A 14,358-nucleotide genomic window follows, 5' to 3' on the forward strand; every position below is an offset into this window, starting at 1 on the left:
CCATTTAGTAGAAAGGTGAATTCTCACTTATTAACCAGAGCTTGGAAAAGTTACTTTATTGAAAATAATTCCCAGAATCCTTCAGCCAGCATGGATAGTGATACTGGGAACAATGTAGAGAAAAGGGGAATCTTGTTTTGAACTCTGTTTTAACCAAGGTGCTGCCACCTCTTCTAACACAGACATGTATCCTTCCTCCTAGAGAGATTATCCATCTTTTTGGTTCATTAATCTGGTGTCATAGGAAGACAACACTTGTTTAGTACCTGTTAAAAGCCACTGAGTATGTTGCTGATGGCTTCAAGCTAACTCTGATTTATGACTTTTCTTGGCAAGGCTGATCACTTTCTTCTGAGATTGAGAGAGAGGACCAAAGCCCCTCAATAGATTTCCTGGACTGCTAGTACAAAGTGCATATCCCTATTTTGTTGAAATATGGAAACATAAATCCACCATGCATGTATGACTTCACAATGAAAGGACCTTTCAATTATGGTTACACTTGTACACATGTGCCAGATGCAAACATTGATGCAGTATTTTGTGGAAAATAAGCTCTTCATTATATATTTTTAAACAAAAATGTATCTCAAGTAGCTCTCCCTGTCCCCAGATTCTAGAGTGTTATCCTCTTTTAAACCTGTCCAATTTGACTTACTTCAAAATGCATGTTAGTATCTATTTAGTTAAGCATAGTTCCTCAAAAGCACAAAGTGAAGTCTCGTTTGAAGAAGTGCAGTGATGAATTATTCTGGGTCAAGCCAAGTCCTCCAGTCTTTATTGTGTAAATACAAAATGTATGACCGACAATGCACCTGTGAATTATACAAACACACATGAAGTAACTTTCTCCCCCTGCCGCATTTATTCAACACAGACTAAATGGGTCCTTCAAAGCAATTAGGGTCCATTGTGTTAGCAGCTATTGTGTATTTTAGAACATGTTTTATGGGACATGCATTATTTACTTAAAACAGGCTGTTGTTCAAGAGGTTCTGTGCCAGTTCAAATGCCTTTTAGAATTGCAGTTAGACTGTTTAAATAGACTGTGTTAGAACCATTAAGAAGGAAGATACCTTTTTGTCTTGGTTGTTGTATAGACCGTTGCTGAAGATGTTTTCCTAATGGGTGCTGGTGGCTAATTGATGCATACATCAGTATTGATGGCTTTTTATGGCTGGTGCCCACTGAGTGCTGGGAACACTCTTCCCACTTCTGTGAAAGCACAAAAGCACCTCTAACTATCAACTGCTCATTCCTCACAAGGGACCTGGCCCTCCACCAGCCTAATAGGGAGCATCCTACTGCATTGGGAAGGAAGGAGCATGAAACCCATTTGTACTTTGAAAATATTATTCAAGTTTTAACTTATGATGACTTTAACACAAGGTTTCTGAAGCTGAGACTGTATGATTCACCCAGTGGGTTTCCACAGTCAGGTAATGAATTGAACCCTGGTCTCCAAAGCCATAGCCCATTTCCCAAACCATCATCTAACACCAGCTCGCCTGAATAGTATACAAAACAGATGTGTGCTCCAACTGTTCCAATCTGGCATGAACAGTTCAGACTAATCTTTTGTTCTTATAAAATGTCTGTTTCGTTTTCCTCCTCCTCCTCCAACTTCACCTTTTTTCCTCAGCTGGTACAAAATGAGGTGCCTTCCACACCACTGTATAAAATCCACATTGAACTGGATTATATGGCAGTGTGGACTCAGATAAAGCAGATATTTTGGATTATCTGCCTTGATATTCTGTGTTATATGCTGTGTGGAAGCACCCTGACTTCACAATGCAAAAGTAGTTTGCTCTCAGTTACTTCAACAAGTAGTTGAGGAGTAAGAGGAGGTTTCCCATGAGCATTTCTTTGAACATCCTTCTAGTAGAGGAAGGTTTTGGAAATGAAGAGGGCAGGTGTGTCTTGGGTGGTGATATTCCATCATTCACTTCTGAGGAGAGGTCTGCTTGGCCCTCTAACCCTCATCATATGTGTATTGTATTGCAAACATATGTTTTCAAAAGTCATCTACTGATTTCTAGATTACGACTATGAAGATCAGGGCTCAAGTCCTCATTCAGCCGTGAAAACCCACTGGGTGATGGTTGAGGTACAATGAATAAATCATATTCTCTGACAGTCCTGATTTGGGAGGGAAATTATCAATTAATTATTTGGCACACCACTTTTTTCAAAATGTCCCAGTTCCTCTTTCCTCTTACTTTCCCCTTTTCTCCTCAGCTTACTTCCACTGGTGCAAAGTGAGTTTGATGTAAAAAAGTAAATTGCAGGAAGTAAATTAAGCTGTGTGTTTATGAGAGAATAGGATCAGAGTCTTTCTTTTCCCAGTAGATCCATGCAAAAACAAATTGCTGAAGCCTTTTCTTACTTGTCCGTTCTTCTTCATTAATAATTTTGCCCTCTTGACCACACACTGATGTTGCTTGGTCACACATGTCTCAGTGCAAAATATTGCAGGAGATGAATGGGTAGATGAAATTAATCATAAAACCTGTATGTATCAGAGCTCTCTATCTTATGCATTTCCTCCATGGGGTTGCAGTTAGGCTTGATCTTCAAAGGTGTACTTTATGTATTTGGGCCTAGATGTACCATACAATACAGGCTCATCTGAAATGAAAGTGAGGACCCTCAGAACTCCATCTTTGTTTTTGCTGTAAAGTGCCATCAAATCAGCTTTGACTTATGGCAATCACTGATGAAGTCTATCCACCTGGAATGGGATCTTACTGGTTTTGGCAGCCTTCTGTTATTACTGTCCTCATATAAGTCTGGGTTCATAATGGGTCCTTCCAAAATATCAAGGTGAGGGTTGACACCAAGTCTGGACAGAGATAGAGATTAGCAGATGCATTTCTTTAATCTCTTAACAACATGGTAACAGAAATATTTGAGCATAAATACCCTGAAGGCACCAGATCCCACCTTGTCTTGACTGCTAAGCAAGGGCCAGGCTTGGTTAATACTTGGATGGGACCACTAATGGATGCCAGTTGCTGTAGCACTTTGAAGGCTGCCAGATGTGAAGCACCAGCCATTATGTCCCCCTCCCCCAATATGCCTAGGTCTTCCCACCATATTTGTTCCTATTAGCTACAGTTATTTCTTCTTTAACCTGTCCCGGAAACTCACCAAGGAAAGGCAGGGACACCTGTCTGAGTAGCACTGCTGTAGGCTATATTGCAGAGGAAGGAACTGGCAAAGGCACCTCCTAGAATTTCCTGATTAAGAAAACCCTGTGAAATTAATAAGGTCACCATAAGTCAAAAGGAGACACAAAGGCTCATATACGGTATAGACTGCAGACTTCAGCCAGGAAATCAGGAGACGCTTACTTCTTGGGAGGAGAGCAATGACCAATCTTGATAAAATAGTGAAGAGTAGAGACACTGGCAACAAAGATCCGCATAGTTAAAGCAATGGCATTCCCTGTAGTCACCTACGGATGTGAGAGCTGGACCTTAGGGAAGGCTGAGAGAAGGAAGATAGATGCTTTTGAACTGTGGTGTTGGAGTAAAATGCTGAGAGTGCCTTGGACCGCGAGAAGATCCAACCAGTCCATACTTCAGGAAGTAAAGCCCGACTGCTCACTGGAGGGAAGGATACTAGAGGCAAAGATTTTAGCCACATCATGAGAAGAAAGGAAAGCTTAGAGAAGACAATGATGCTGGGGAAAATGGAAGGAAAAAGGAAGGCCTGACCAAGGGCAAGATGGATGGATGGTATCCTTGAAGTGACTGGCTTGACCTTGAAGGAGCTGGGGGTGGTGACGGCCGACAGGGAGCTCTGGCGTGGACTGGTCCATGAGGTCACAAGGAGTCAGAAACGACTGAATGAATGAACAACAACATGGTATAGAATAAACTTTCCTCAAACTTCCCTCATTTTTTTCTCCAAGGCTCCCAGTCATCAACCTTTTCTGAAAAATAATAATAATAATAATTGCCATCCAGTCAAAGTGGGAGAGAGTCAAGCACAGACAGGCTTATTTTCCCACCCAAATCAGTGGGACCTAAGCATGTGGTAGAAATAGGGCCCCCATCAAAGTGTCTAGACTTAGATTCCCCAAACCAAGAAATCACCCAACTTTCCCATAACTTGACGTGTCCAAATGTTGCAGTGTGTGGCTGAAAGCTCCTCTTGTGGCCACAAGCTCCAGTCGGAGGGAGCGAAATCCAATTTACCTGTCAAACAAAAGGAGGAAGAGGAGGAGGAGGAGAGGGTCTGTGTTGGTGTTTGCGAATATGGGGTGGGGAGTGGAGTGGGGCTGCCTCCCATCCCCTGTTTCGCTTCTTCCCCTTTTCTCCCCGCGTGATGCCACCCCCTTCTTTTCTGGCAGAGACGGAGGAGAGGAAAAGTTGGAACAATCTGCTCAAGGCGGGACAATGTTCTTTGCACAGTTAGCCCACTAATTACTATTAAGCTCTAGTTCCCTTTTGTGTTCCAATGGGGCGCCTTCAATGCCAGGCTGCCTCTTGGGCCTTTCATGAGGTTGGCCTCACCCTTGAATAGCAGACTTCTCCCCACTTCTTTCTCTCTCTGTGTTGTTGCTTCTTCCCTCCCCCTGCCCAATTTTCTTCAGATGCCTCCTTTCTCCCCTTCTTTCTTTACTTTTCTGGTAGCATTTTTTCCTGTCCATGTAGTGTAAGGCCCTAAATGAATCTTGACTGCCCCCACGGCCGACTGGAGAAGCACAAAAGCAGCCCGTTCCCCCAGCTATGGCTCCATTGTGCCCCCAACAATGCACTAATTGGCGCTGACAATCGTGCTGTTGGGGAGGAAAGGATGGGGGGCTTGGGTCTTTTCTAATCAGCAAGCCCACTCCATATTTTTTTTTACAAAATGAGATGGGGGAAGGAAGGAAGGAAGGAAAGAAGGAAAGGGAAGGGGGAGGAAGAGAGAGAAGGAGAGTGGGAAAAAGAGAGGAAGGTTTGGGTTGGACAGTGAGAGGGACGGGGAGGGGTCCTTTGCGAGCCCCAAAGTAATTTGGTTGAATGCAAACAACTTTCAGAAAAAGTAATAAAAAGAATATATATATTTTTAAAAATAGGAGAGAACAAGATTATAGCAAATGTAACAGTTCTGTCTAGTGGAAATGAATTTTCTTCTTTCATACTGCCCCCCATAAGCAGGCATGTAGCCCGGGGGGGGGGGGGTTGAGCGGCTTCAGCCCCCCCCCCCCCCCCGCAATTCTCAGGGTGGTCCACGAGAAGGCCTTACTAGTACATTATTTAAACTGTTATGTTTATTAATATCATGATCTGATCACCATGCTCAATATATCCCATATGCATGGGGGTATTGGGGTAACGGTACAAAAGGTTTGCTAGGGTAGACCCTCTTTCACTCAGACTCAGCCCCCCCCCCCCCGAATCAAAATCCTTGCTACGGGCTTGCCCATAAGAATTCTACTTTCTTGTCCCCATATTTCAGGCATTGCAAAATGAGACACTGAGATTCGTTTACACCTGGAATGGTTACATTTGCTGTACTTGCAATCCCTTGCATTAAGGTAAGGAACAGAATTAGTGGCAGGGTGACTAATGAGTAAGATCAGCAGTCAACAGTGTTAATCTAGATGTGATACCATAATACCTTTCATCTCTCGCCCCTTCTCCGTCCATCCATCCAATCTCCACTCATATTAATCCATTTCATAGAATCATAGATTTGGAAGAGCCCTCATGGGCCATCCAGTCCAACCCCCTGCCAAGAAGCAGGAAAATTGCATTCAAAGCACCCCCGACAGATGGCTATCCAGCCTCTCCTTAAAGGCCTCCAAATACTCTGAGGCAGAGAGTTCCACTGCTGAACAGCTCTCACAGTCAGATGGAATCTCCTTTCTTGTAGTTTGAAGCCATTGTTTTGTGTCCTAGTCTCCAGGGAAGCAGAAAACAAGTTCGCTCCCTCCTCCCTATGACTTCTTCTCTCACGTATTTATACATGGCTATTATGTCTCCTCTCAGCCTTCTCTTTTTCAGGTTAAACATGCCCAGCTCTTTAAGCCGCTCCTCATAGGGCTTGTTCTCCAGACCCTTGATCATTTTAGTCACCCTCCTCTGGACACATTCCAGCTTGTCAACATCTCTCATCATTTGTGGTGCCCAGAATTGGACACAATATTCCAGGTGTGGCATATATTTCCATCCTATATTTCAAGGTGTCCTTGTATGTGGTTGAAAATCTGCTATTGTCAATCGAATCCAGAAGCAGCCCCAAAACATATCACCATGGTGATACTAGTATGACAAGTTATGATGATATATTTCCATATTTTATTGAAGTACTATCTGCTAAGTCTAGCAACAAACCAATGCTACTGTGAAGACAAAGGAGGGTTTGGAAATGCAGTTGTGGTCAAGCTCTTCAGTGAGTTAGACGTACACTTAATTCTGCCATGGAAATCAACTGCTTAACTTTGCCTGAATTGTGCCCAAACATTTGCCAATTGCACGTACACGTAAAACAATTTCATGGGTATGTAATGTACACAGCAGTCCTCAGTTTCATAAAGCTCCTTGTTGACGGGTGAGGCAGGGAGGGTTGCGTTAATGTTTGCAGAGCATTGGTTTTTCTCTACCTTTTCTGAATTGCCTCCCCAAGACCAACTGAGTTTTGAAACAAACTGCAGTTCCCTTCCCTGCATGGTTTGATATAAAGAAATACTAGTATGCAAAGGGCTCTCATAGCACAGTTAGTCTCTAAGGTGCTACGAGGTGCACTCCTAGTCAAAAGCTTTAGCTTTCTCTACCAAAGAATGGTAGTGCCTCACCAAACTATTAATCCTAGGATTCCATAATATTGAGCCCTGACAGTAAAGATGATGTCAAACTGCTTTAATGCTAAAATACAGATGCACCCTGAGTCTACTTCCCCAGACACCAGTTTTTCAAGACCAAAGATGGACATTTGATGCTTCTCTTTTTGTTTAGTTTTCTGGGAGGGCATTTCTGGTTGCCTGTGGAAACACCGGAAAGTTTCATGGATAGCATATTCTGCCTTAGGCCTGCCACTGTTACCTACTCCCTGATCTAAAACTTGACAGGAATCCATTGGGAATTTACGATGTCATAGCTTCCTTACAGTTGCTCGGTCTAGAAATGTGGTGTGATGCAACAGCCATATTTGTGGGAAGGAAAGGTTGCCATAGTTCTGTCATTGGAACCATTACGGAAGTAGAATGAGCATATGGCCATTGTGCAAAGGTCATGACATGTAATGCTAGGGACTGATTGTCCTTGTGCAAGAACAGCCCATGTAGAGGTGGACTAAGACCATTCATCAGAACCACAGGGCATTCCTAATTCAGAGTGGAGGGCAGGGGTGACCTATACCTATGTGAAAAAAATGCCTCACCTTTCTTTGTGCCCCTTGTGCAGGACATCTTGTGCCAGCCATTTACTGTTATGTGCTGGAAGGTAACAATACACTTGGACACTGTCCTCTGACGCATTCTTAGTCTTCTCTAAGATGGCTATGCAAGATAGCTCCAACATCCAAAGTTACACATTGCAACCTATGCCGCAGGATCTTGTTTCCAATAGGGCATACCTTCCATTTGTACTTATTCCAGTTGGCTCGTGAGAAATATTTGTTTCAGACATTGCTTCCTTTTGGATTGGATATTCCATTGTATTGAAAGCAGAAGGCAAGTTTTCATATTTTCTGCACATGTATTGATTTATTTCTTTATGACATTTCTACCCAACCTTTCTCACCCCGGAGAGGACTCAAGGTGGCAACTGTGTGTACATACACCTGCTCTGGAAAGTCATGAGTTAGATTGCTTTCTTCAACCTGCTGGCCCCTTGGGTCACATAAAATCATCTGTGAAGGTCCGTAGCATGGTGTATATGAATTAATTTTTATCCCCTAAGACTCTTATACACTGGAGGTTAAAGTGTGTACAGTCAGCCCTCCATATTCACTGGGGTTGGGGGCACAAGGCCCCCCGTGAAAGTGATGAATTTGAAAATGTTATTGTTTTTAGCCTGAAATAACACATTTGTAGGGATCTCCAGGTCCTCCAGCACAACTCTATAGTCAGCTTCTGCCAGAAGTTTATCTTAGAATTATATTTTAAAATTGTATGATTCTTAGAGAGAACTTATTGATCAAATATGCAAATAATAAGATCTGTGAAAGTCAAACTTGCAAATGTAAAGGACCAACTGTAAATAAAATCCTAATGAGCTAATACCATAAAATCACACTTATGACACATTTGCTTTAAAAAATAGCAGTTTGTTAGAACACTAATTTTTCTTCATTCACCATTAGATGTCATTTTAAAACAATAAATGAACAAATCATTTGGATTTCCTCTCCTGAGGAAGAATAAGGAGCTGTCTAAATCTGATATTTGGAATTTCTGCAGCCATTCCATATTCTGCAAATTTTAATCCAGCCCCTTGCATCTTCCCAGAAGGGTCTTGTCCTCTTACTTTCCTATCCTTACTTAGAAAGCACAAAGTTATGCTTTTCATAACCAGACTTTGATCCATGTTATTAAGCATATAACAATCTCTTGAGTTTCTGAAGGCTGTTATCCTGGCCCTTCCAGTGCCAATTATTTTCACCTCCTGTATTCCGAAGGCACACCCGTAGTAAACATGTCCTAGTTTTACATCGCTATGATATATCTTCTCTTCCTGCCAAATCGTAGACATTGTTGTTCAATGATAAAGATACTATTTCCTAGTTCTCTTCTGACCATAGTGGTTTAAAAACCCATCAATTCCTTGGAGGTAATCACTGTTGAAATAATTCAAATCTGTAGTGTAAATATGCCTCGAGCACATGCCCACACCTTGTTTGCACGTGACAGTGTTTGAACTGCTAGGTTTCAATTCCTCAGCCACTCGGAAGTCTACAGGTATTGGATCAAACCATGGCTTGCAATGGATGCTAGTTCAATGTGAACATGGCCACAACACAGGGCCTATTTGGAAACTGGTGTTGAAATTGTTAACTTGCACAACATCTAGGTATGAAACTCCTGTTTGAAATCCCACTGATATGGCTAAATATTACTTCATGTTGCACAACTTTACATGGATGTGTAGGATCCCTGTTTCTTGGGTACCAGTGGTTTCACTTACTTGCAACAGAGGCGAAATAATTTCTCTAAGATTATTCTATGTCTTCCGGATGATTCTGTGGTAAGCTTCCCCTAGATTATGTATGCACTGGACAAAGATACACATCTAAATTATATAAAAGGTTATGTTGTTCCTTGATATGGCTAGGCCTAATCAGTAACCTCTTGGTAATAGACTGATCATAAAGCTTTGGGCATTAGTTTGGCAAATGTGAACAATATGGCATCCTTTGGCTTTTTATGTGTGCCTGATTCACATTAATGATCTCGCCTGACCTGACCAGATGTGGCAAGATTGCTATGAGACTTGCTAACATCTGTAGAGTTCAAGGATGGACAGGTGGCAAAGACTAGGAATCATAACATTTCCATTTGTTTACTGTCTAAAAATTTTACTGAAAGCCTCCCAGAGATAGCGAGTTACTTTTGCCATATTTTTTATATCTCCTGTCTGTGTTAGGCCATACTTTCCCCACTTCTGGTGTAATGTTGGACAAGGGCATTTTTCAAATGTCTTTCCTTCCCACAGACCTCCATCTGTAATGAAACCTATAGACATTTCGCCAGCAATTTCAAATATGAGCAAAAAAAGGACTAATTTCGTTGTTTCTCCAACCCTGAGCACTTGTCCAAAAGGATCCTATCTGCCCTGAGTCCTCTCGGGGAAAGAGGGCAGAGTATAAACAAAGTTTTATTTATTATTATCCCTTTCCTGTTTAAAAAAAAAACCTGATACAATCATGTTTTATTTAATACGTTTTAACTGAGTATATGTTATAACAGCTTGGGTTGGTCTCCCTACATTATCCTTTAAAACCCTCCTGCTTAGATACATCCTACCTCTGTTCACGCCCAGTGTTTGTTTTAAAAGATTTAATCTATTACATCTGGCCCGGCCATAAGGTTTTAAATTTTGTGTGTTATTGCTTCTATGTGAGTTATATTAATTGTACTGTTTTATTTGTTTGCTGTTTTGTTGTTTACTGATGTGTTGTTGGGCTTGGCCTCATGTAAGCCGACCCGAGTCCCCTTGGAGAGATGGTGGCGGGGCATAAATAAATTATTATTATTATTATTTGAAACACAACAAGATGAGTCCACAGCAGACACTCTGCTGGCTGTTGAATTGGATCACATGTCGGACACTTCCCAAATGTCTAGGACTGTGTGATGTATCGGCAAATAATGCATGCAGATCCCAGTAAGGTGGCCTTCTGCAGCTGGCAGATGGTAATTTTGTCAGCGCTGATTGTGTTTAAGTGCAGGCCAAGGTCTTTAGGCACTGCACCCAGTGTGCCGATCACCACTGGGACCTCCTTTACTGATTTGTGGCAGAGTCTTTGCAGTTCGATGTTGTTGTTGTTGTGGTGCTGGTGGTGGTATCTGTTAGCTCATATCTTAAGCAAACATTCCTCTATGTACTGAGCAGATTTTCAGAGATGCGTCCACACACTGAAGTCTGCAAAGATGCCCTCAATAGCCAACAGAAGTGCAGTCTGATCTTCCATCCATTCTGAGGCCAGATATTAGTCTTTCCAAAGCTGTAATATAAATTCTCCTTTGGAACTAAGAAGGCCTCAAGTACTGATCATTGAAGTAACATTACAGGCATATTTGACATTGAGATACCGTGTTAACTGAATGTTTGCAATATGACTCGTGCAAATTTTTTTGAGTTATGTTAATCAAGAGATATTGTTTCAGATACAGATGGGACATGCAAGTCAATTCAAGTACAGATGCGCACCTAGGCTGCAATCCAACAGCTCCTTAGCATAGCATAATACTATGCCAGCATTCTGTAACTTCAATACAGAGTGTCATTGTCAGGTCAATAATGGGTTGTTGTGCAGTGCACACCATGCCATACACACCTGCAACACACTTTGTATAATCGCAGGGTGCAAGTGCAACGTGAAACACTACTGTCTGTGCAACTCCACTTCTACCTCTGTCAGCAAAATATATCCATTGCAGTATGTTGATAATGTGCCCTTCCTGCATAGCGCGACTTATGTTTGAATACGTCACTAACCAAATGCCAGCCAACTGGTATGAGTAATATCCACTACTGTGCTCCTCATTTGGTTCACCAAGTGCAAAACCCGTCCATTTATGGAAGTGTCCTAGAGCCATCTACAGGTCTGGTTCATTGTAATTGATTTCCAGTGGTAGGCATATCAGGAAGTAGCTTCTCTAAAGCATGATGTCCTAAGAAAGGAGAAGAGACAACGTAGGCTGAATATCATGTCTATTTGAAGAGGCAACCATGCCTAGAGCTCACCTGTTATTATCAAAATGTCTGATAAGCCCATAGAATTGTCCTGATGGATTCACTTAGAAGTTATAATTCTCTTTTTTTTCCTGACCTTGCAGCCTTGTAAGCAGGACATGAAGCCAACCTACTTTCACCACTAATAATCTTTGATGAGCTATCATAGCTAATCATCCCTGATAGAATTCTCTTCCGTGAATTGTCTAGTCCTTTTTAAAAGCTGTTCGAAGTTAGAAGCCATTATAATGTGTTTTTTGTTTGTGGCAGCATAATGAATCCCCTAACTTAATTATAGATGCTACGAAGAAATTCTAATTGGCACCACTAATGCTTGCTTCGAGTTTTTGTTCCAAGCCAAATCATTATGATCGGGGAATGGGAGAGGAGACATGAAGTGTTGCAATAGAAAAAGCTGTCTGGGTCAAACAAACATGCAGGTAACAACAGTACGTTGCTATCACGCATGACTCATTGTCCTTTAGTCAAACATTAACGTGTTTCCTTGTATTACACCTCGTTTTCTTCATCGAAATGTCATTCTCTCAATGCTACCTTTGGTATGGAATGTGAAAGACGGTGGAAGTGGAGGAATGATTTCCACTTCTATTTCTAGTGGGAGAACATTCTAATCTAGTTGCAACCATTTGCTTGCCACTAAATTATAGTGCAATTAAACTGTTAAATAGCACATTTACATCTTAGAACACTGGCCTGAATGCTTAACAGTAACCATCTCCCTAAAAACAAGTAAAAACTGGATTTGGCCAGCACCTTTGAGGAAGTGGTCTATAACTCTTTGTTTTGAGCATGGAGAACCTAAAGCAGTGGTTCTCAACCTTCCAAATGCCGTGAGCCCTTAATACAGTTCCTCATGTTGTGGTGACCCCCAACCATAAAATTCTTTTTGTTGCTACTTCATAACTATAATTTTGCTGATGTTATGAATCGTAATGTAAATATCTGATATGCAGGATGTATTTATATTCACTGGTCCAAATTTGGCACAAATACCCAATATGCCCAAATTTGAATACTGGTGGAGTTGGTGGTGTGTGTGTGTGTGATTGATTTGTCATTTGGGAGTTGTAGTTGCTGGGATTTATAGTTCACCTACACTCAAAGAGCATTCTGAACTCCACAAACAACGGAATTGAACCATACCAGGCACTCAGAACTCCAATGAGCAACAGAAAATACTGGAAGAGTTTGGTGGGCATTGACCGTGAGTTTTGGAGTTGTAGTTCACCTACATCCAGAGAGCACTGTGGACTCAAACAATAATGGATCTGGACCAAACTTAGTACGGATACTCAATATGCCCAAATTTGAACACTGGTGGAGTTTGGAGGAAATAGACCTTGACGTTTTGGAGTTGTAGCTGCTGGGATTTATAGTTCACCTACAGAGCATTCTGAACCTCACCAATGAAAGAATTGGGCCAAACTTCCCACACAGAACCCCCATGACCAACAGAAAATAATGTGCTTTCTAATGGTCTTTGGCGACCCCTCTGACACCCCCTCACAACACCCCAGGAGTCCCAATCCTCAGGTTGAGAAACACTGCTCTAAAGCTATTTAGAAGCTCCTCATTAGAAAGGCTGCCCGAATTAAAAAAAAACAAAAAAACCTGAATCAGTAGAGATCTTTGAGATAATTCCGGTATCCAACTCTGCAGATACTGATTTTCCTCATCATTATTTATGAAAATCTATGCGTCCAAATTTTATGCTGTCTTCGATTGCTCCATTGACTCCGCTTGCAAGTTAGAAATAGACTTTGCCCTCCCAATTGTGTGATCATATTTGTGTAAAAGGGATTCTGCCTTAAGACGCTTTGGATTTTTTTTTTGCCAGGTCATCCATAAGGAAATTATTTTGTGTTGAGATGAGGTACCAGCCTGACTTTTAGACTTTTAACCAAGGACAGCCTTATCCTGTATCAGAGGGCTACATTGGTGCCCCCTTTGTGGCTAGAAATGACTTGCATCACTTCCATATTTGGCTAATTTTCTGACACCCCCCCCCCCAATGATTTTTCAGCAGTTTTTAGGTATGTGGGGGTCACAAGGCTGTTGTGTTTTGCAGATATTTAGAATCATGTTGGGGCTGAAGATAAACCGTCCCAAATTTGGATTTGAGGTGGCTGTGGAGGGCTTCTGGAAAGGTTCAAGTGTTGCAATTCGTGGACCCAAGAGTCATTTCTGACTAAAAGCATTACCGGGAAAAGTGATGGGGAAAAACAAGAGGCAATCCTGCCTGGGTTTTCAGGTGAAGGTTATGTCAGGAGTGTTTTCGAGATCAATAGGCATAGTTCTAGGCAACTGCTTTACTCACATGGTATGAAGTCACAAAATCAATGACTGGTAGTTTCATGGCTGTGTCAAACATTTGCTTCTTTGGGGGAGAAACAGGGAAATAGGGCAATTTTGGTGGCTAATGCCGTTGTAAAACTGCACAAACTTACAAAAGCCTGCAGAGCAGGATGAAATGCCTATTTCTCTGTCTATCAGTGCAAAATCGGGCAGTTGGCAAATCCTTTAAGCCTTTGAAAAACTTCAGCTGCTGCAAACAATGGATTCATTTAATGCCAATTGTAATGGGATTTTTATTAGGAACCAGAACAAAACCAGGACTTCCTTTCACAGTAGGGTCAATCAACACCCATCAGGTGGTAGGAATTTTAGACTGTGCCACGTACCAGCTTGGGTTGCATAGGAACAAACTCCTTAAGCAGTGATTTCAGGGCTCGCTGCTCTCTCCTCTCGGCCATTTGGCCATTCTCCACCTAATAATCCTCCAAGTGAAATATCCAGAGGTCTATGAACCCATGCCTTCCTCAGATTCAAGTGATGGCTCAGAGGAGAGTGTGCAGGACTCACCATCAACCATCGCTTTATAACATGAAATTCTCTAACTGCCTAGAGCACATGGTCCTTAACCTTGTGGGCATGAAACAAAAGG

Source organism: Anolis sagrei, chromosome 1, assembly GCF_037176765.1.
Source record: "Anolis sagrei isolate rAnoSag1 chromosome 1, rAnoSag1.mat, whole genome shotgun sequence".
NCBI classification, from domain to species: domain Eukaryota; kingdom Metazoa; phylum Chordata; class Lepidosauria; order Squamata; family Dactyloidae; genus Anolis; species Anolis sagrei.